Below are 21,939 nucleotides of genomic sequence, written 5' to 3' on the forward strand. Positions count from 1 at the left end.
TGTTCCATCGTCATTAACAGGCTCTGAATGTTACAATTAACTGTCAGTTATGCGTCGTATTCGGAAAACTAGACTCACAGGAGAACGTCCATAAGGTGCCCGGGGCAGCAATAGACCCTTGGAGACAGGTCGGCTGTCGGACGATGTATTGAATCTCGACGCAATTTGTGTGTCCCATCGTCATTAAAAGGCTCTGAACGTTACAATTAACTGTCAGTTTTGCGTCGGATTCGAAAATCTAGACTCACAGGAGAACGACGATAAGGTGCCCGAGGCAGCACTAGACCCTTGGAGACAAGTCGGCTGTCGGACGATGTATTGAATCGCGACGCAATTTGTGTGTTCCATCGTCATTAAGAGGCTCTGAACCTTACAATTAACTGTCAGTTTTGCGTCGGATTCGAATATCTAGACTCACAGAAGAACGACCATAAGGTGCCCGTGGCAGCACTAGACCCTTGGAGACAAGTCGGCTGGAGGACGATGTATTGAATCGCGACGCAATTTGTGTGTTCCATCGTCATTAACAGGCTCTGAACGTTACAATTAACTGTCAGCTTTGCGCCGGATTCGAAAAACTACACTCCTAGGAGAACGACCAAAAAGGTTCCCGGGGCAGCAATAGTACCTCGGAGACAAGTCGGCTGGAGGACGATGTATTGAATCGCGACGCTATTTGTGTGTCCCATCGTCATTAACAGGCTCTGAACGTTGCAATTAACTGTCAGTTATGCGTCGTATTCGGAAAACTAGACTCACAGGAGAACGACCATAAGGTGCCCGAGGCAGCAATAGACCCTTGGAGACAGGTCGGCTGTCGGACGATGTATCGAATCTCGACGCAATTTGTGTGTCCCATCGTCATTAAGAGGCTCTGAACGTTACAATTAACTGTCAGTTTTGCGTCGGATTCGAAAAACTAGACTCACAGGAGAACGACGATAAGGTGCCCGACGCAGCTCTAGACCCTTGGAGACAAGTCGGCTGGAGGACGATGTATTGAATCGCGACGCAATTTGAGTGTTCCATCGTCATTAAGAGGCTCTGAACGTTACAATTTACTGTCAGTTTTGCGTCGGATTCGAAAATCTAGACTCACAGGAGAACGACCATAAGGTGCCCGAGGCAGCACTAGACCCTTGGAGACAAGTCGGCTGGAGGACTATGTATTGAATCGCGACGCAATTTGTGTGTTCCATCGTCATTAAGAGGCTCTGAACGTTACAATTAACTGTCAGTTTTGCGTCGGATTCGAAAATCTAGACTCACAGGAGAACGACCATAAGGTGACCGAGGCAGCAATAGACCCTTGGAGACAAGTCGGCTGGAGGACGATGTATTGAATCGCGACGCAATTTGTGTGTTCCATCGTCATTAACAGGCTCTGAACGTTACAATTAACTGTCAGTTTTGCGTCGGATTCGAAAATCTAGACTCACAGGAGAACGACGATAAGGTGCCCGAGGCAGCACTAGACCCTTGGAGACAAGTCGGCTGTCGGACGATGTATTGAATCGCGACGCAATTTGTGTGTTCCATCGTCATTAAGAGGCTCTGAACCTTACAATTAACTGTCAGTTTTGCGTCGGATTCGAAAATCTAGACTCACAGGAGAACGACCATAAGGTGCCCGAGGCAGCAATAGACCCTTGGAGACAAGTCGGCTGGAGGACGATGTATTGAATCGCGACGCAATTTGTGTGTTCCATCGTCATTAAGAGGCTCTGAACGTTACAATTAACTGTCAGTTTTGCGTCGGATTCGAAAAACTAGACTCACAGGAGAACGACCATAAGGTGCCCGAGGCAGCAATAGACCCTTGGAGACAAGTCGGCTGGAGGACGATGTATTGAATGGCGACGCAATTTGTGTGTTCCATCGTCATTAAGAGGCTCTGAACGTTACAATTAACTGTCAGTTTTGCGTCGGATTCGAAAATCTAGACTCACAGAAGAACGACGATAAGGTGCCCGAGGCAGCACTAGACCCTTGGAGACAAGTCGGCTGGAGGACGATGTATTGAATCGCGACGCAATTTGTGTGTTCCATCGTCATTAGGAGGCTCTGAACGTTGCAATTAACTGTCAGTTTTGCGCCGGATTCGAAAAACTACACTCCTAGGAGAACGACCAAAAGGTGCCCTGGGCAGCAATAGTACCTCGGTGACAAGTCGGCTGGAGGACGATGTATTGAATCGCGACGCAATTTGTGTGTTCCATCGTCATTAACAGGCTCTGAATGTTACAATTAACTGTCAGTTATGCGTCGTATTCGGAAAACTAGACTCACAGGAGAACGTCCATAAGGTGCCCGAGGCAGCAATAGACCCTTGGAGACAAGTCGGCTGGAGGACGATGTATTGAATCGCGACGCAATTTGTGTGTTCCATCGTCATTAAGAGGCTCTGAACGTTACAATTAACTGTCAGTTTTGCGTCGGATTCGAAAATCTAGACTCACAGGAGAACGACGATAAGGGGCCCGAGGCAGCACTAGACCCTTGGAGACAAGTCGGCTGTCGGACGATGTATTGAATCGCGACGCAATTTGTGTGTTCCGTCGTCATTAAGAGGCTCTGAACGTTACAATTAACTGTCAGTTTTGCGTCGGATTCGAAAAACTAGACTCACAGGAGAACGACCATAACGTGCCCGAGGCAGCAATAGACCCTTGGAGACAAGTCGGCTGGAGGACTATGTATTGAATCGCGACGCAATTTGTGTGTTCCATCGTCATTAAGAGGCTCTGAACGTTACAATTAACTGTCAGTTTTGCGTCGGATTCGAAAACCTAGACTCACAGGAGAACGACGATAAGGTACCCGAGGCAGCACTAGACCCTTGGAGACAAGTCGGCTGTCGGACGATGTATTGAATCGCTACGCAATTTGTGTGTTCCATCGTCATTAAGAGGCTCTGAGCCTTACAATTAACTGTCAGTTTTGCGTCGGATTCGAATATCTAGACTCACAGAAGAACGACCATAAGGTGCCCGAGGCAGCACTACACCCTTGGAGACAAGTCGGCTGGAGGACGATGTATTGAATCGCGAAACAATTTGTGTGTTCCATCGTCATTAAGGGGCACTGAACGTTACAATTAACTGTCAGTTTTACGCCGGATTCGAAAAACTACACTCCTAGGAGAACGACCAAAAAGGTGCCGGGGGCAGCAATAGTACCTCGGAGACAAGTCGGCTGGAGGACGATGTATTGAATCGCGACGCAATTTGTGTGTTCCATCGTCATTAAGAGGCTCTGAAAGTTACAATTAACTGTCAGTTTTTCGTCGGATTCGAAAAACTAGACTCACAGGAGAACGACCATAAGGTGCCCGAGGCAGCAATAGACCCTTGGAGACAAGTCGGCTGGAGGACGATGTATTGAATCGCGACGCAATTTGTGTGTTCCATCGTCATTAAGAGGCTCTGAACGTTACAATTAACTGTCAGTTTTGCGCCGGATTCGAAAAACTACACTCCTAGGAGAACGACCAAGAAGGTGCCGGGGGCAGCAATAGTACCTCGGAGACAAGTCGGCTGGAGGACGATGTATTGAATCGCGACGCAATTTGTGTGTTCCATCGTCATTAAGATGCTCTGAACGTTACAATTAACTGTCAGTTATGCGTCGTATTCGGAAAACTAGACTCACAGCAGAACGACCATAAGGTGCCCGAGGCAGCAATAGACCCTTGGAGACAGGTCGGCTGTCGGACGATGTATTGAATCTCGACGCAATTTGTGTGTTCCATCGTCATTAAGAGACTCTGAACGTTACAATTAACTGTCAGTTTTGCGTCGGATTCGAATATCTAGACTCACAGAAGAACGACCATAAGGTGCCCGAGCAGCACTAGACCCTTGGAGACAAGTCGGCTGGAGGACGATGTATTGAATCGCGACGCAATTTGTGTGTTCCATCGTCATTAAGAGGCTCTGAACGTTACAATTAACTGTCAGTTTTGCGCCGGATTCGAAAAACTACACTCCTAGGAGAACGACCAAAAAGGTGCCGGGGGCAGCAATAGTACCTCGGAGACAAGTCGGCTGGAGGACGATGTATTGAATCGCGACGCAATTTGTGTGTTCCATCGTTATTAAGAGGCTCTGAACGTTACAATTAACTGTCAGTTTTGCATCGGATTCGAAAAACTAGACTCACAGGAGAACGACCATAAGGTGCCCGAGGCAGCAATAGACCCTTGGAGACAAGTCGGCTGGAGGACGATGTATTTAATCGCGACGCAATTTGTGTGTTCCATCGTCATTAAGAGGCTCTGAACGTTACAATTAACTGTCAGTTTTGCGTCGGATTCGAAAAACTAGACTCTCAGGAGAACGACGATAATGTGCCCGAGGCAGCTATAGACCCTTGGAGACAAGTCGGCTGGAGGACGATGTATTGAATCGCGACGCAATTTGTGTGTTCCATCGTCATTAAGAGACTCTGAACGTTACAATTAACTGTCAGTTTTGCGTCGGATTCGAAAATCTAGACTCACTGGAAAACGACCATAAGGTGCCCGAGGCAGCACTAGACCCTTGGAGACAAGCTGGCTGGAGGACGGTGTATTGAATCGCGACGCAATTTGTGTGTTCCATCGTCATTAAGAGGCTCTGAACGTTACAATAAACTGTCAGTTTTGCGTCGGATTCGAAAAACTAGACTCACAGGAGAACGACCATAAGGTGCCCGAGGCAGCAATAGACCCTTGGAGACAAGTCGGCTGTCGGACGATGTATTGAATCGCGAAGCAATTTGTGTGTTCCATCGTCATTAAGAGGCTCTGAACGTTACAATTAACTGTCAGTTTTGCGTCGGATTCGAAAATCTAGACTCACAGGAGAACGACGATAAGGTGCCCGAGGCAGCACTAGACCCTTGGAGACAAGTCGGCTGTCGGACGATGTATTGAATCGCGACGCAATTTGTGTGTTCCATCGTCATTAAGAGGCTCTGAACCTTACAATTAACTGTCAGTTTTGCGTCGGATTCGAATATCTAGACTCACAGAAAAACGACGATAAGGTGCCCGAGGCAGCACTAGACCCTTGGAGACAAGTCGGCTGTCGGACGATGTATTGAATCGCGAAGCAATTTGTGTGTTCCATCGTCATTAAGAGGCTCTGAACGTTACAATTAACTGTCAGTTTTGCGTCGGATTCGAAAATCTAGACTCACAGGAGAACGACGATAAGGTGCCCGAGGCAGCACTAGACCCTTGGAGACAAGTCGGCTGGAGAACGATGTATTGAATCGCGACGCAATTTGTGTGTTCCATCGTCATTAAGAGGCTCTGAACGTTACAATAAACTGTCAGTTTTGCGCCGGATTCGAAAAACTACACTCCTAGGAGAACGACCAAAAGGTGCCGGGGGCAGCAATAGTACCTCGCAGACAAGTCGGCTGGAGGGCGATGTATTGAATCGCGACGCAATTTGTGTGTTCCATCGTCATTAACAGGCTCTGAACGTTACAATTAACTGTCAGTTATGCGTCGTATTCGGAAAACTAGACTCACAGGAGAACGACCATAAGGTGCCCGAGGCAGCAATAGACCCTTGGAGACAAGTCGGCTGGAGGACGATGTATTGAATCGCGACGCAATTTGTGTGTTCCATCGTCATTAACAGGCTCTGAACGTTACAATTAAGTGTCGGTTTTGCGTCGGATTCGAAAAACTAGACTCACAGGAGAACGACCATAAGGTGCCCGAGGCAGCACTAGACCCTTGGAGACAAGTCGGCTGGAGGACGATGTATTGAATCGCGACGCAATTTGTGTGTTCCATCGTCATTAAGAGGCTCTGAACGTTACAATTAACTGTCAGTTTTGCGCCGGATTCGAAAAACTACACTCCTAGGAGAACGACCAAAAGGTGCCCTGGGCAGCAATAGTACCTCGGTGACAAGTCGGCTGGAGGACGATGTATTGAATCGCGACGCAATTTGTGTGTTCCATCGTCATTAAGAGGCTCTGAACGTTACAATTAACTGTCAGTTTTGCGTCGGATTCGAAAATCTAGACTCACAGGAGAACGACGATAAGGTGCCCGAGGCAGCACTAGACCCTTGGAGACAAGTCGGCTGGAGAACGATGTATTGAATCGCGACGCAATTTGTGTGTTCCATCGTCATTAAGAGGCTCTGAACGTTACAATAAACTGTCAGTTTTGCGCCGGATTCGAAAAACTACACTCCTAGGAGAACGACCAAAAGGTGCCGGGGGCAGCAATAGTACCTCGCAGACAAGTCGGCTGGAGGGCGATGTATTGTATCGCGACGCAATTTGTGTGTTCCATCGTCATTAACAGGCTCTGAACGTTACAATTAACTGTCAGTTATGCGTCGGATTCGGAAAACTAGACTCACAGGAGAACGACCATAAGGTGCCCGAGGCAGCAATAGACCCTTGGAGACAAGTCGGCTGGAGGACGATGTATTGAATCGCGACGCAATTTGTGTGTTCCATCGTCATTAAGAGGCTCTGAACGTTACAATTAACTGTCAGTTTTGCGCCGGATTCGAAAAACTACACTCCTAGGAGAACGACCAAAAGGTGCCCTGGGCAGCAATAGTACCTCGGTGACAAGTCGGCTGGAGGACGATGTATTGAATCGCGACGCAATTTGTGTGTTCCATCGTCATTAAGAGGCTCTGAACGTTACAATTAACTGTCAGTTTTGCGTCGGATTCGAAAATCTAGACTCACAGGAGAACGACGATAAGGTGCCCGAGGCAGCACTAGACCCTTGGAGACAAGTCGGCTGGAGAACGATGTATTGAATCGCGACGCAATTTGTGTGTTCCATCGTCATTAAGAGGCTCTGAACGTTACAATAAACTGTCAGTTTTGCGCCGGATTCGAAAAACTACACTCCTAGGAGAACGACCAAAAGGTGCCGGGGGCAGCAATAGTACCTCGCAGACAAGTCGGCTGGAGGGCGATGTATTGAATCGCGACGCAATTTGTGTGTTCCATCGTCATTAACAGGCTCTGAACGTTACAATTAACTGTCAGTTATGCGTCGTATTCGGAAAACTAGACTCACAGGAGAACGACCATAAGGTGCCCGAGGCAGCAATAGACCCTTGGAGACAAGTCGGCTGGAGGACGATGTATTGAATCGCGACGCAATTTGTGTGTTCCATCGTCATTAACAGGCTCTGAACGTTACAATTAAGTGTCGGTTTTGCGTCGGATTCGAAAAACTAGACTCACAGGAGAGCGACCATAAGGTGCCCGAGGCAGCACTAGACCCTTGGAGACAAGTCGGCTGGAGGACGATGTATTGAATCGCGACGCAATTTGTGTGTTCCATCGTCATTAAGAGGCTCTGAACGTTACAATTAACTGTCAGTTTTGCGCCGGATTCGAAAAACTACACTCCTAGGAGAACGACCAAAAGGTGCCCTGGGCAGCAATAGTACCTCGGTGACAAGTCGGCTGGAGGACGATGTATTGAATCGCGACGCAATTTGTGTGTTCCATCGTCATTAACAGGCTCTGAATGTTACAATTAACTGTCAGTTATGCGTCGTATTCGGAAAACTAGACTCACAGGAGAACGACGATAAGGTGCCCGAGGCAGCAATAGACCCTTGGAGACAGGTCGGCTGTCGGACGATGTATTGAATCTCGACGTAATTTGTGTGTCCCATGGTCATTAAGAGGCTCTGAACGTTACAATTGACTGTCAGTTTTGCGTCGGATTCGATAATCTAGAGTCACAGGAGAACGACCATAAGGTGCCCGAGGTAGCACTAGACCCTTGGAGACAAGTCGGCTGGAGGACGATGTATTGAATCGCGACGCAATTTGTGTGTTCCATCGTCATTAAGAGGCTCTGAACGTTACAATTAACTGTCAGTTTTGCGTCGGATTCGAAAAACTAGACTCACAGGAGAATGACCATAAGGTGCCCGAGGCAGCAATAGACCCTTGGAGACAAGTCGGCTGGAGGACGATGTATTGAATCGCGACGCAATTTGTGTGTTCCATCGTCATTAAGAGGCTCTGAACGTTACAATTAACTGTCAGTTTTGCGTCGGATTCGAAAAACTAGACTCTCAGGAGAACGACGATAATGTGCCCGAGGTAGCTATAGACCCTTGGAGACAAGTCGGCTGGAGGACGATGTATTGAATCGCGACGCAATTTGTGTGTTCCATCGTCATTAAGAGACTCTGAACGTTACAATTAACTGTCAGTTTTGCGTCGGATTCGAAAATCTAGACTCACAGGAAAACGACCATAAGGTGCCCGAGGCAGCACTAGACCCTTGGAGACCAGCTGGCTGGAGGACGGTGTATTGAATCGCGACGCAATTTGTGTGTTCCATCGTCATTAAGAGGCTCTGAACGTTACAATAAACTGTCAGTTTTGCGTCGGATTCGAAAAACTAGACTCACAGGAGAACGACCATAAGGTGCCCGAGGCAGCAATAGACCCTTGGAGACAAGTCGGCTGGAGGACGATGTATTGAATCGCGACGCAATTTGTGTGTTCCATCGTCATTAAGAGGCTCTGAACGTTACAATTAACTGTCAGTTTTGCGTCGGATTCGAAAATCTAGACTCACAGGAGAACGACGATAAGGTGCCCGAGGCAGCACTAGACCCTTGGAGACAAGTCGGCTGGAGGACGATGTATTGAATCGCGACGCAATTTGTGTGTTCCATCGTCATTAAGAGGCTCTGAACCTTACAATTAACTGTCAGTTTTGCGTCGGATTCGAATATCTGGACTCACAGAAAAACGACCATAAGGTGCCCGAGGCAGCACTAGACCCTTGGAGACAAGTCGGCTGGAGGACGATGTATTGAATCGCGACGCAATTTGTGTGTTCCATCGTCATTAAGAGGCTCTGAACGTTACAATTGACTGTCAGTTTTGCGTCGGATTCGAAAATCTAGACTCACAGGAGAACGACGATAAGGTGCCCGAGGCAGCACTAGACCCTTGGAGACAAGTCGGCTGTCGGACGATGTATTGAATCGCGACGCAGTTTGTGTGTTCCATCGTAATTAAGAGGCTCTGAACCTTACAATTAAATGTCAGTTTTGCGTCGGATTCGAATATCTAGACTCACAGAAGAACGACCATAAGGTGCCCGAGGCAGCACTAGACCCTTGGAGACAAGTCGGCTGGAGGACGATGTATTGAATTGCGACGCAATTTGTGTGTTCCATCGTCATTAAGAGGCTCTGAACGTTACAATTAACTGTCAGTTTTGCGCCGGATTCGAAAAACTACACTCCTAGGAGAACGACCAAGAAGGTGCCGGGGGCAGCGATAGTACCTCGGAGACAAGTCGGCTGGAGGACGATGTATTGAATCGCGACGCAATTTGTGTGTTCCATCGTCATTAAGAGGCTCTGAACGTTACAATTAACTGTCAGTTATGCGTCGTATTCGGAAAACTAGACTCACAGCAGAACGACCATAAGGTGCCCGAGGCAGCAATAGACCCTTGGAGACAGGTCGGCTGTCGGACGATGTATTGAATCGCGACGCAATTTGTGTGATCCATCGTCATTAAGAGGCTCTGAACGTTACAATTAACTGTCAGTTTTGCGTCGGATTCGAATATCTAGACTCACAGAAGAACGACCATAAGGTGCCCGAGCAGCACTAGACCCTTGGAGACAAGTCGGCTGGAGGACGATGTATTGAATCGCGACGCAATTTGTGTGTTCCATTGTCATTAAGAGGCTCTGAACGTTACAATTAACTGTCAGTTTTGCGCCGGATTCGAAAAACTACACTCCTAGGAGAACGACCAAGAAGGTGCCGGGGGCAGCAATAGTACCTCGGAGACAAGTCGGCTGGAGGACGATGTATTGAATCGCGACGCAATTTGTGTGTTCCATCGTTATTAAGAGGCTCTGAACGTTACAATTAACTGTCAGTTTTGCGTCGGATTCGAAAAACTAGACTCTCAGGAGAACGACGATAATGTGCCCGAGGCAGCTATAGACCCTTGGAGACAAGTCGGCTGGAGGACGATGTATTGAATCGCGACGCAATTTGTGTGTTCCATCGTCATTAAGAGACTCTGAACGTTACAATTAACTGTCAGTTTTGCGTCGGATTCGAAAATCTAGACTCACAGGAAAACGACCATAAGGTCCCCGAGGCAGCACTAGACCCTTGGAGACAAGCTGGCTGGAGGACGGTGTATTGAATCGCGACGCAATTTGTGTGTTCCATCGTCATTAAGAGGCTCTGAACGTTACAATAAACTGTCAGTTTTGCGTCGGATTCGAAAAACTAGACTCACAGGAGAACGACCATAAGGTGCCCGAGGCAGCAATAGACCCTTGGAGACAAGTCGGCTGTCGGACGATGTATTGAATCGCGACGCAATTTGTGTGTTCCATCGTCATTAAGAGGCTCTGAACGTTACAATTAACTGTCAGTTTTGCGTCGGATTCGAAAATCTAGACTCACAGGAGAACGACGATAAGGTGCCCGAGGCAGCACTAGACCCTTGGAGACAAGTCGGCTGTCGGACGATGTATTGAATCGCGACGCAATTTGTGTGTTCCATCGTCATTAAGAGGCTCTGAACGTTACAATTAACTGTCAGTTTTGCGTCGGATTCGAAAAACTAGACTCACAGGAGAATGACCATAAGGTGCCCGAGGCAGCAATAGACCCTTGGAGACAAGTCGGCTGGAGGACGATGTATTGAATCGCGACGCAATTTGTGTGTTCCATCGTCATTAAGAGGCTCTGAACGTTACAATTAACTGTCAGTTTTGCGTCGGATTCGAAAAACTAGACTCACAGGAGAACGACGATAATGTGCCCGAGGTAGCTATAGACCCTTGGAGACAAGTCGGCTGGAGGACGATGTATTGAATCGCGACGCAATTTGTGTGTTCCATCGTCATTAAGAGACTCTGAACGTTACAATTAACTGTCAGTTTTGCGTCGGATTCGAAAATCTAGACTCACAGGAAAACGACCATAAGGTGCCCGAGGCAGCACTAGACCCTTGGAGACAAGCTGGCTGGAGGACGGTGTATTGAATCGCGACGCAATTTGTGTGTTCCATCGTCATTAAGAGGCTCTGAACGTTACAATAAACTGTCAGTTTTGCGTCGGATTCGAAAAACTAGACTCACAGGAGAACGACCATAAGGTGCCCGAGGCAGCAATAGACCCTTGGAGACAAGTCGGCTGGAGGACGATGTATTGAATCGCGACGCAATTTGTGTGTTCCATCGTCATTAAGAGGCTCTGAACGTTACAATTAACTGTCAGTTTTGCGTCGGATTCGAAAATCTAGACTCACAGGAGAACGACGATAAGGTGCCCGAGGCAGCACTAGACCCTTGGAGACAAGTCGGCTGGAGGACGATGTACTGAATCGCGACGCAATTTGTGTGTTCCATCGTCATTAAGAGGCTCTGAACCTTACAATTAACTGTCAGTTTTGCGTCGGATTCGAATATCTAGACTCACAGAAAAACGACCATAAGGTGCCCGAGGCAGCACTAGACCCTTGGAGACAAGTCGGCTGGAGGACGATGTATTGAATCGCGACGCAATTTGTGTGTTCCATCGTCATTAAGAGGCTCTGAACGTTACAATTGACTGTCAGTTTTGCGTCGGATTCGAAAATCTAGACTCACAGGAGAACGACGATAAGGTGCCCGAGGCAGCACTAGACCCTTGGAGACAAGTCGGCTGTCGGACGATGTATTGAATCGCGACGCAGTTTGTGTGTTCCATCGTCATTAAGAGGCTCTGAACCTTACAATTAACTGTCAGTTTTGCGTCGGATTCGAATATCTAGACTCACAGAAGAACGACCATAAGGTGCCCGAGGCAGCACTAGACCCTTGGAGACAAGTCGGCTGGAGGACGATGTATTGAATTGCGACGCAATTTGTGTGTTCCATCGTCATTAAGAGGCTCTGAACGTTACAATTAACTGTCAGTTTTGCGCCGGATTCGAAAAACTACACTCCTAGGAGAACGACCAAAAAGGTGCCGGGGGCAGCAATAGTACCTCGGAGACAAGTCGGCTGGAGGACGATGTATTGAATCGCGACGCAATTTGTGTGTTCCATCGTTATTAAGAGGCTCTGAACGTTACAATTAACTGTCAGTTTTGCGTCGGATTCGAAAAACTAGACTCACAGGAGAACGACCATAAGGTGCCCGAGGCAGCAATAGACCCTTGGAGACAAGTCGGCTGGAGGACGATGTATTTAATCGCGACGCAATTTGTGTGTTCCATCGTCATTAAAAGGCTCTGAACGTTACAATTAACTGTCAGTTTTGCGTCGGATTCGAAAAACTAGACTCACAGGAGAATGACCATAAGGTACCCGAGGCAGCAATAGACCCTTGGAGACAAGTCGGCTGGAGGACGATGTATTGAATCGCGACGCAATTTGTGTGTTCCATCGTCATTAAGAGGCTCTGAACGTTACAATTAACTGTCAGTTTTGCGTCGAATTCGAAAAACTAGACTCTCAGGAGAACGACGATAATGTGCCCGAGGCAGCTATAGACCCTTGGAGACAAGTCGGCTGGAGGACGATGTATTGAATCGCGACGCAATTTGTGTGTTCCATCGTCATTAAGAGACTCTGAACGTTACAATTAACTGTCAGTTTTGCGTCGGATTCGAAAATCTAGACTCACAGGAAAACGACCATAAGGTGCCCGAGGCAGCACTAGACCCTTGGAGACAAGCTGGCTGGAGGACGGTGTATTGAATCGCGACGCAATTTGTGTGTTCCATCGTCATTGAGAGGCTCTGAACGTTACAATAAACTGTCAGTTTTGCGTCGGATTCGAAAAACTGGACTCACAGGAGAACGACCATAAGGTGCCCGAGGCAGCAATACACCCTTGGAGACAAGTCGGCTGGAGGACGATGTATTGAATCTCGACGCAATTTGTGTGTCCCATCGTCATTAAGAGGCTCTGAACGTTACAATTAACTGTCAGTTTTGCGTCGGATTCGAAAATCTAGACTCACAGGAGAACGACGATAAGGTGCCCGAGGCAGCACTAGACCCTTGGAGACAAGTCGGCTGTCGGACGATGTATTGAATCGCGACGCAATTTGTGTGTTCCATCGTCATTAACAGGCTCTGAACCTTACAATTAACTGTCAGTTTTGCGTCGGATTCGAAAATCTAGACTCACAGGAGATCGACCATAAGGTGCCCGAGGCAGCAATAGACCCTTGGAGACAGGTCGGCCGGAGGACGATGTATTGAATCGCGACGCAATTTGTGTGTTCCATCGTCATTAAGAGGCTCTGAACGTTACAATTAACTGTCAGTTTTGCGACGGATTCGAAAAACTACACTCCTAGGAGAACGACCAAAAGGTTCCGGTGGCAGCAATAGTACCTCGCAGACAAGTCGGCTGGAGGGCGATGTACTGAATCGCGACGCAATTTGTGTGTTCCATCGTCATTAACAGGCTCTGAACGTTACAATTAACTGTCAGTTATGCGTCGTATTCGGAAAACTAGACTCACAGGAGAACGACCATAAGGTGCCCGAGGCAGCAATAGACCCTTGCAGACAAGTCGGCTGGAGGACGATGTATTGAATCGCGACGCAATTTTGTGTGTTCCATCGTCATTAAGAGGCTCTGAACGTTACAATTAACTGTCAGTTTTGCGCCGGATTCGAAAAACTTCACTCCTAGGAGAACGACCAAAAGGTGCCCTGGGCAGCAATAGTACCTCGGTGACAAGTCGGCTGGAGGACGATGTATTGAATCGCGACGCAATTTGTGTGTTCCATCGTCATTAACAGGCTCTGAATGTTACAATTAACTGTCAGTTATGCGTCGTATTCGGAAAACTAGACTCACAGGGGAACGACGATAAGGTGCCCGAGGCAGCAATAGACACTTGGAGACAGGTCGGCTGTCGGACGATGTATTGAATCTCGACGCAATTTGTGTGTCCCATCGTCATTAAGAGGCTCTGAACGTTACTATTAACTGTCAGTTTTGCGTCGGATTCGATAATCTTGAGTCACAGGAGAACGACCATAAGGTGCCCGAGGTAGCACTAGACCCTTGGAGACAAGTCGGCTGGAGGACGATGTATTGAATCGCGACGCAATTTGTGTGTTCCATCGTCATTAACAGGCTCTGAACGTTACAATTAACTGTCGGTTTTGCGTCGGATTCGAAAAACTAGACTCACAGGAGAACGACGATAAGGTGCCCGAGGCAGCACTAGACCCTTGGAGACAAGTCGGCTGGAGGACGATGTATTGAATCGCGACGCAATTTGTGCGTTTCATCGTCATTAAGAGGCTCTGAACGTTACAATTAACTGTCAGTTATGCGTCGTATTCGGAAAACTAGACTCACAGCAGAACGACCAAAAGGTGCCCGAGGCAGCAATAGACCCTTGGAGACAGGTCGGCTGTCGGACGATGTATTGAATCGCGACGCAATTAGTGTGTCCCAACGTCATTAAGAGGCTATGAACGTTACAATTAACTGTCAGTTTTGCGTCGGATTCGATAATCTAGAGTCACAGGAGAACGACCATAAGGTGCCCGAGGCAGCACTAGACCCTTGGAGACAAGTCGGCTGGAGGACGTATTGAATCGCGACGCAATTTGTGTGTTCCATCGTCATTAAGAGGCTCTGAACGTTACAATAAACTGTCAGTTTTGCGTCGGATTCGAAAAACTAGACTCACAGGAGAACGACCATAAGGTGCCCGAGGCAGCAATAGACCCTTGGAGACAAGTCGGCTGGTGGACGATGTATTGAATCGCGACGCAATTTGTGTGTTCCATCGTCATTAAGAGGCTCTGAACGTTACAATTAACTGTCAGTTTTGCGTCGGATTCGAAAATCTAGACTCACAGGAGAACGACGATAAGGTGCCCGAGGCAGCACTAGACCCTTGGAGACAAGTCGGCTGTCGGACGATGTATTGAATCGCGACGCAATTTGTGTGTTCCATCGTCATTAAGAGGCTCTGAGCCTTACAATTAACTGTCAGTTTTGCGTCGGATTCGAATATCTAGACTCACAGAACAACGACCATAAGGTGCCCGAGGCAGCACTAGACCCTTGGAGACAAGTCGGCTGGAGGACGATGTATTGAATCGCGACGCAATTTGTGTGTTCCATCGTCATTAAGAGGCACTGAACGTTACAATTAACTGTCAGTTTTGCGCCGGATTCGAAAAACTACACTCCTAGGAGAACGACCAAAAAGGTGCCGGGGCAGCAATAGTATCTCGGAGACAAGTCGGCTGGAGGACGATGTATTGAATCGCGACGCAATTTGTGTGTTCCATCGTCATTAAGAGGCTCTGAACGTTACAATTAACTGTCAGTTTTGCGTCGGATTCGAAAATCTAGACTCACAGGAGAACGACCATAAGGTGCCCGTGGCAGCACTAGATCCTTCGAGACAATTCGGCTTGAGGACTATGTATTGAATCTCGACGCAATTTGTGTGTTCCATCGTCATTAAGAGGCTCTGAACGTTACAATTAACTGTCAGTTTATGCTGGATTCGATAAACTAGACTCATAGGAGAACGACCAAAAGGTGCCCGGGGCAGCAATAGTACCTCTCAGACAAGTCGGCTGGAGGACGATGTATTGAATCGCGACGCAATTTGTGTGTTCCATCGTCATTAAGAGGCTCTGAACGTTACAATTAACTGTCAGTTTTGCGTCGGATTCGAAAATCTAGACTCACAGGAGAACGACCATAAGGTGCCCGAGGCAGCACTAGACCCTTGGAGACAAGCTGGCTGGAGGACGATGTATTGAATCGCGACGCAATTTGTGTGTTCCATCGTCATTAAGAGGCTCTGAACGTTACAATTAACTGTCAGTTTTGCGTCGGATTCGAAAAACTAGACTCACAGGAGAACGACCATAAGGTGCCCGAGGCAGCAATAGACCCTTGGTGACAAGTCGGCTGTCGGACGATGTATTGAATCGCGACGCAATTTGTGTGTTCCATCGTCATTAAGAGGCTCTGAACGTTACAATTAACTGTCAGTTTTGCGTCGGATTCGACAATCTAGACTCACAGGAGAACGAAGATAAGGTGCCCGAGGCAGCACTAGACCCTTGGAGACAACTCGGCTGTCGGACGATGTATTGAATCGCGACGCAATTTGTGTGTTCCATCGTCATTAAGAGGCTCTGAACGTTACAATTAACTGTCAGTTTTGCGTCGGATTCGAATATCTAGACTCACAGAAGAACGACCATAAGGTGCCCGAGCAGCACTAGACCCTTGGAGACAAGTCTGCTGGAGGACGATGTATTGAATCGCGACGCAATTTGTGTGTTCCATCGTCATTAAGAGGCTCTGAACGTTACAATTAACTGTCAGTTTTGCGCCGGATTCGAAAAACTACACTCCTAGGAGAACGACCAAAAAGGTGCCGGGGGCAGCAATAGTACCTCGGAGACAAGTCGGCTGGAGGACGATGTATTGAATCGCGACGCAATTTGTGTGATCCATCGTTATTAAGATGCTCTGAACGTTACAATTAACTGTCAGTTTTGCGTCGGATTCGAAAAACTAGACTCACAGGAGAACGACCATAAGATGCCCGAGGCAGCAATAGACCCTTGGAGACAAGTCGGCTGGAGGACGATGTATTGAATCGCGACGCAATTTGTATGTTCCATCGTCATTAAGAGGCTCTGAACGTTACAATAAACTGTCAGTTTTGCGTCGGACTCGAAAAACTAGACTCACAGGAGAACGACCATAAGGTGCCCGAGGCAGCAATATACCCTTGGAGACAAGTCGGCTGGAAGACGATGTATTGAATCGCGACGCAATTTGTGTGTTCCATCGTCATTAAGAGGCTCTGAACGTTACAATTAACTGTCAGTTTTGCGTCGGATTCGAAAATCTAGACTCACAGGAGAACGACGATATGGTGCCCGAGGCAGCACTAGACCCCTGGAGACAAGTCGGCTGTCGGACGATGTATTGAATCGCGACGCAATTTGTGTGTTCCATCGTCATTAACAGGCTCTGAACGTTACAATTAACTGTCGGTTTTGCGTCGGATTCGAAAAACTAGACTCACAGGAGAACGACGATAAGGTGCCCGAGGCAGCACTAGACCCTTGGAGACAAGTCGGCTGGAGGACGATGTATTGAATCGCGACGCAATTTGTGTGTTCCATCGTCATTAAGAGGCTCTGAACGTTACAATTAACTGTCAGTTTTGCGTCGTATTCGGAAAACTAGACTCACAGCAGAACGACCAAAAGGTGCCCGAGGCAGCAATAGACCCTTGGAGACAGGTCGGCTGTCGGACGATGTATTGAATCGCGACGCAATTAGTGTGTCCCTACGTCATTAAGAGGCTATGAACGTTACAATTAACTGTCAGTTTTGCGTCGGATTCGATAATCTAGAGTCACAGGAGAACGACCATAAGGTGCCCGAGGCAGCACTAGACCCTTGGAGACAAGTCGGCTGGAGGACGTATTGAATCGCGACGCAATTTGTGTGTTCCATCGTCATTAAGAGGCTCTGAACGTTACAATAAACTGTCAGTTTTGCGTCGGATTCGAAAAACTAGACTCACAGGAGAACGACCATAAGGTGCCCGAGGCAGCAATAGACCCTTGGAGACAAGTCGGCTGGTGGACGATGTATTGAATCGCGACGCAATTTGTGTGTTCCATCGTCATTAAGAGGCTCTGAACGTTACAATTAACTGTCAGTTTTGCGTCGGATTCGAAAATCTAGACTCACAGGAGAACGACGATAAGGTGCCCGAGGCAGCACTAGACCCTTGGAGACAAGTCGGCTGTCGGACGATGTATTGAATCGCGACGCAATTTGTGTGTTCCATCGTCATTAAGAGGCTCTGAGCCTTACAATTAACTGTCAGTTTTGCGTCGGATTCGAATATCTAGACTCACAGAACAACGACCATAAGGTGCCCGAGGCAGCACTAGACCCTTGGAGACAAGTCGGCTGGAGGACGATGTATTGAATCGCGACGCAATTTGTGTGTTCCATCGTCATTAAGAGGCACTGAACGTTACAATTAACTGTCAGTTTTGCGCCGGATTCGAAAAACTACACTCCTAGGAGAACGACCAAAAAGGTGCCGGGGCAGCAATAGTATCTCGGAGACAAGTCGGCTGGAGGACGATGTATTGAATCGCGACGCAATTTGTGTGTTCCATCGTCATTAAGAGGCTCTGAACGTTACAATTAACTGTCAGTTTTGCGTCGGATTCGAAAAACTAGACTCACAGGAGAACGACCATAAGATGCCCGAGGCAGCAATAGACCCTTGGAGACAAGTCGGCTGGAGGACGATGTATTTAATCGCGACGCAATTTGTGTGTTCCATCGTCATTAAGAGGCTCTGAACGTTACAATTAACTGTCAGTTTTGCATCGGATTCGAGAAACTAGACTCACAGGAGAACGACCACAAGGTGCCCGAGGCAGCAATAGACCCTTGCAGACAAGTCGGCTGGAGGACGATGTATTGAATCGCGACGCAATTTGTGTGTTCCATCGTCATTAAGAGGCTCTGAACGTTACAATTGACTGTCAGTTTTGCGTCGGATTCGAAAATCTAGACTCACAGGAGAACGACGATAAGGTGCCCGAGGCAGCACTTGACCCTTGGAGACAAGTCGGCTGTCGGACGATGTATTGAATCGCGACGCAATTTGTGTGTTCCATCGTCATTAAGAGGCTCTGAACCTTACAATTAACTGTCAGTTTTGCGTCGGATTCGAATATCTAGACTCACAGAAGAACGACCATAAGGTGCCCGAGGCAGCACTAGACCCTTGGAGACAAGTCGGCTGGAGGACGATGTATTGAATCGCGACGCAATTTGTGTGTTCCATCGTCATTAAGAGGCTCTGAACGTTACAATTAACTGTCAGTTTTGCGCCGGATTCGAAAAACTACACTCCTAGGAGAACGACCAAGAAGGTGCCGGGGGCAGCAATAGTACCTCGGAGACAAGTCGGCTGGAGGACGATGTATTGAATCGCGACGCAATTTGTGTGTTCCATCGTCATTAAGAGGCTCTGAACGTTACAATTAACTGTCAGTTATGCGTCGTATTCGGAAAACTAGACTCACAGCAGAACGACCAAAAGGTGCCCGAGGCAGCAATAGACCATTCGAGACAAGTCGGCAGAAGGACGATGTATTTAATCGCGACGCAATTTGTGTGTTCCATCGTCATTAAGAGGCTCTGAAAGTTTACAATTAACTGTCAGTTTTGCGTCGGATTCGAAAAACTAGACTCACAGGAGAACGACCATAATGTGCCCGAGGCAGCAATAGACCCTTGCAGACAAGTCGGCTGGAGGACGATGTATTGAATCGCGACGCAATTTGTGTGTTCCATCGTCATTAAGAGGCTCTGAACGTTACAATTGACTGTCAGTTTTGCGTCGGATTCGAAAATCTAGACTCACAGGAGAACGACGATAAGGTGCCCGAGGCAGCACTAGACCCTTGCAGACAAGTCGGCTGGAGGACGATGTATTGAATCGCGACGCAATTTGTGTGTTCCATCGTCATTAAGAGGCTCTGAACCTTACAATTAACTGTCAGTTTTGCGTCGGATTCGAATATCTAGACTCATAGAAGAACGACCATAAGGTGCCCGAGCAGCACTAGGCCCTTGGAGACAAGTCGGCTGGAGGACGATGTATTGAATCGCGACGCAATTTGTGTGTTCCATCGTCATTAAGAGGCTCTGAACCTTACAATTAACTGTCAGTTTTGCGCCGGATTCGAAAAACTACACTCCTAGGAGAACGACCAAAAAGGTGCCGCGGGCACCAATAGTACCTCGGAGAATAAGTCGGCTGGAGGACGATGTATTGAATCGCGACGCAATTTGTGTGTTCCATCGTCATTAAGAGGCTCTGAACGTTACAATTAACTGTCAGTTTTGCGTCGGATTCGAAAAACTAGACTCTCAGGAGAACGACGATAATGTGCCCGAGGCAGCTACAGACCCTTGGAGACAAGTCGGCTGGAGGACGATGTATTGAATCGCGACGCAATTTGTGTGTTCCATCGTCATTAAGAGGCTCTGAACGTTACAATTAACTGTCAGTTTTGCGTCGGATTCGACAATCTAGACTCACAGGAGAACGAAGATAAGGTGCCCGAGGCAGCACTAGACCCTTGGAGACAAGTCGGCTGTCGGACGATGTATTGAATCGCGACGCAATTTGTGTGTTCCATCGTCATTAAGAGGCTCTGAACCTTACAATTAACTGTCAGTTTTGCGTCGGATTCGAATATCTAGACTCACAGAAGAACGACCATAAGGTGCCCGAGCAGCACTAGACCCTTGGAGACAAGTCTGCTGGAGGACGATGTATTGAATCGCGACGCAATTTGTGTGTTCCATCGTCATTAAGAGGCTCTGAACGTTACAATTAACTGTCAGTTTTGCGCCGGATTCGAAAAACTACACTCCTAGGAGAACGACCAAAAAGGTGCCGGGGGCAGCAATAGTACCTCGGAGACAAGTCGGCTGGAGGACGATGTATTGAATCGCGACGCAATTTGTGTGATCCATCGTTATTAAGATGCTCTGAACGTTACAATTAACTGTCAGTTTTGCGTCGGATTCGAAAAACTAGACTCACAGGAGAACGACCATAAGATGCCCGAGGCAGCAATAGACCCTTGCAGACAAGTCGGCTGGAGGACGATGTATTGAATCGCGACGCAATTTGTATGTTCCATCGTCATTAAGAGGCTCTGAACGTTACAATTAACTGTCAGTTTTGCGTCGGATTCGAAAAACTAGACTCACAGGAGAACGACCATAAGGTGCCCGAGGCAGCAATATACCCTTGGAGACAAGTCGGCTGGAAGACGATGTATTGAATCGCGACGCAATTTGTGTGTTCCATCGTCATTAAGAGGCTCTGAACGTTACAATTAACTGTCAGTTTTGCGTCGGATTCGAAAATCTAGACTCACAGGAGAACGATGATAAGGTGCCCGAGGCAGCACTAGACCCCTGGAGACAAGTCGGCTGTCGGACGATGTATTGAATCGCGACGCAATTTGTGTGTTCCATCGTCATTAACAGGCTCTGAACGTTACAATTAACTGTCGGTTTTGCGTCGGATTCGAAAAACTAGACTCACAGGAGAACGACGATAAGGTGCCCGAGGCAGCACTAGACCCTTGGAGACAAGTCGGCTGGAGGACGATGTATTGAATCGCGACGCAATTTGTGCGTTTCATCGTCATTAAGAGGCTCTGAACGTTACAATTAACTGTCAGTTATGCGTCGTATTCGGAAAACTAGACTCACAGCAGAACGACCAAAAGGTGCCCGAGGCAGCAATAGACCCTTGGAGACAGGTCGGCTGTCGGACGATGTATTGAATCGCGACGCAATTAGTGTGTCCCAACGTCATTAAGAGGCTATGAACGTTACAATTAACTGTCAGTTTTGCGTCGGATTCGATAATCTAGAGTCACAGGAGAACGACCATAAGGTGCCCGAGGCAGCACTAGACCCTTGGAGACAAGTCGGCTGGAGGACGTATTGAATCGCGACGCAATTTGTGTGTTCCATCGTCATTAAGAGGCTCTGAACGTTACAATAAACTGTCAGTTTTGCGTCGGATTCGAAAAACTAGACTCACAGGAGAACGACCATAAGGTGCCCGAGGCAGCAATAGACCCTTGGAGACAAGTCGGCTGGTGGACGATGTATTGAATCGCGACGCAATTTGTGTGTTCCATCGTCATTAAGAGGCTCTGAACGTTACAATTAACTGTCAGTTTTGCGTCGGATTCGAAAATCTAGACTCACAGGAGAACGACCATAAGGTGCCCGAGGCAGCACTAGACCCTTGGAGACAAGTCGGCTGGAGGACGTAGTATTGAATCGCGACGCAATTTGTGTGTTCCATCG

This window comes from Schistocerca nitens, chromosome 11 (genome assembly GCF_023898315.1).
Source record: "Schistocerca nitens isolate TAMUIC-IGC-003100 chromosome 11, iqSchNite1.1, whole genome shotgun sequence".
Classification (NCBI taxonomy): Eukaryota; Metazoa; Arthropoda; class Insecta; order Orthoptera; family Acrididae; genus Schistocerca; species Schistocerca nitens.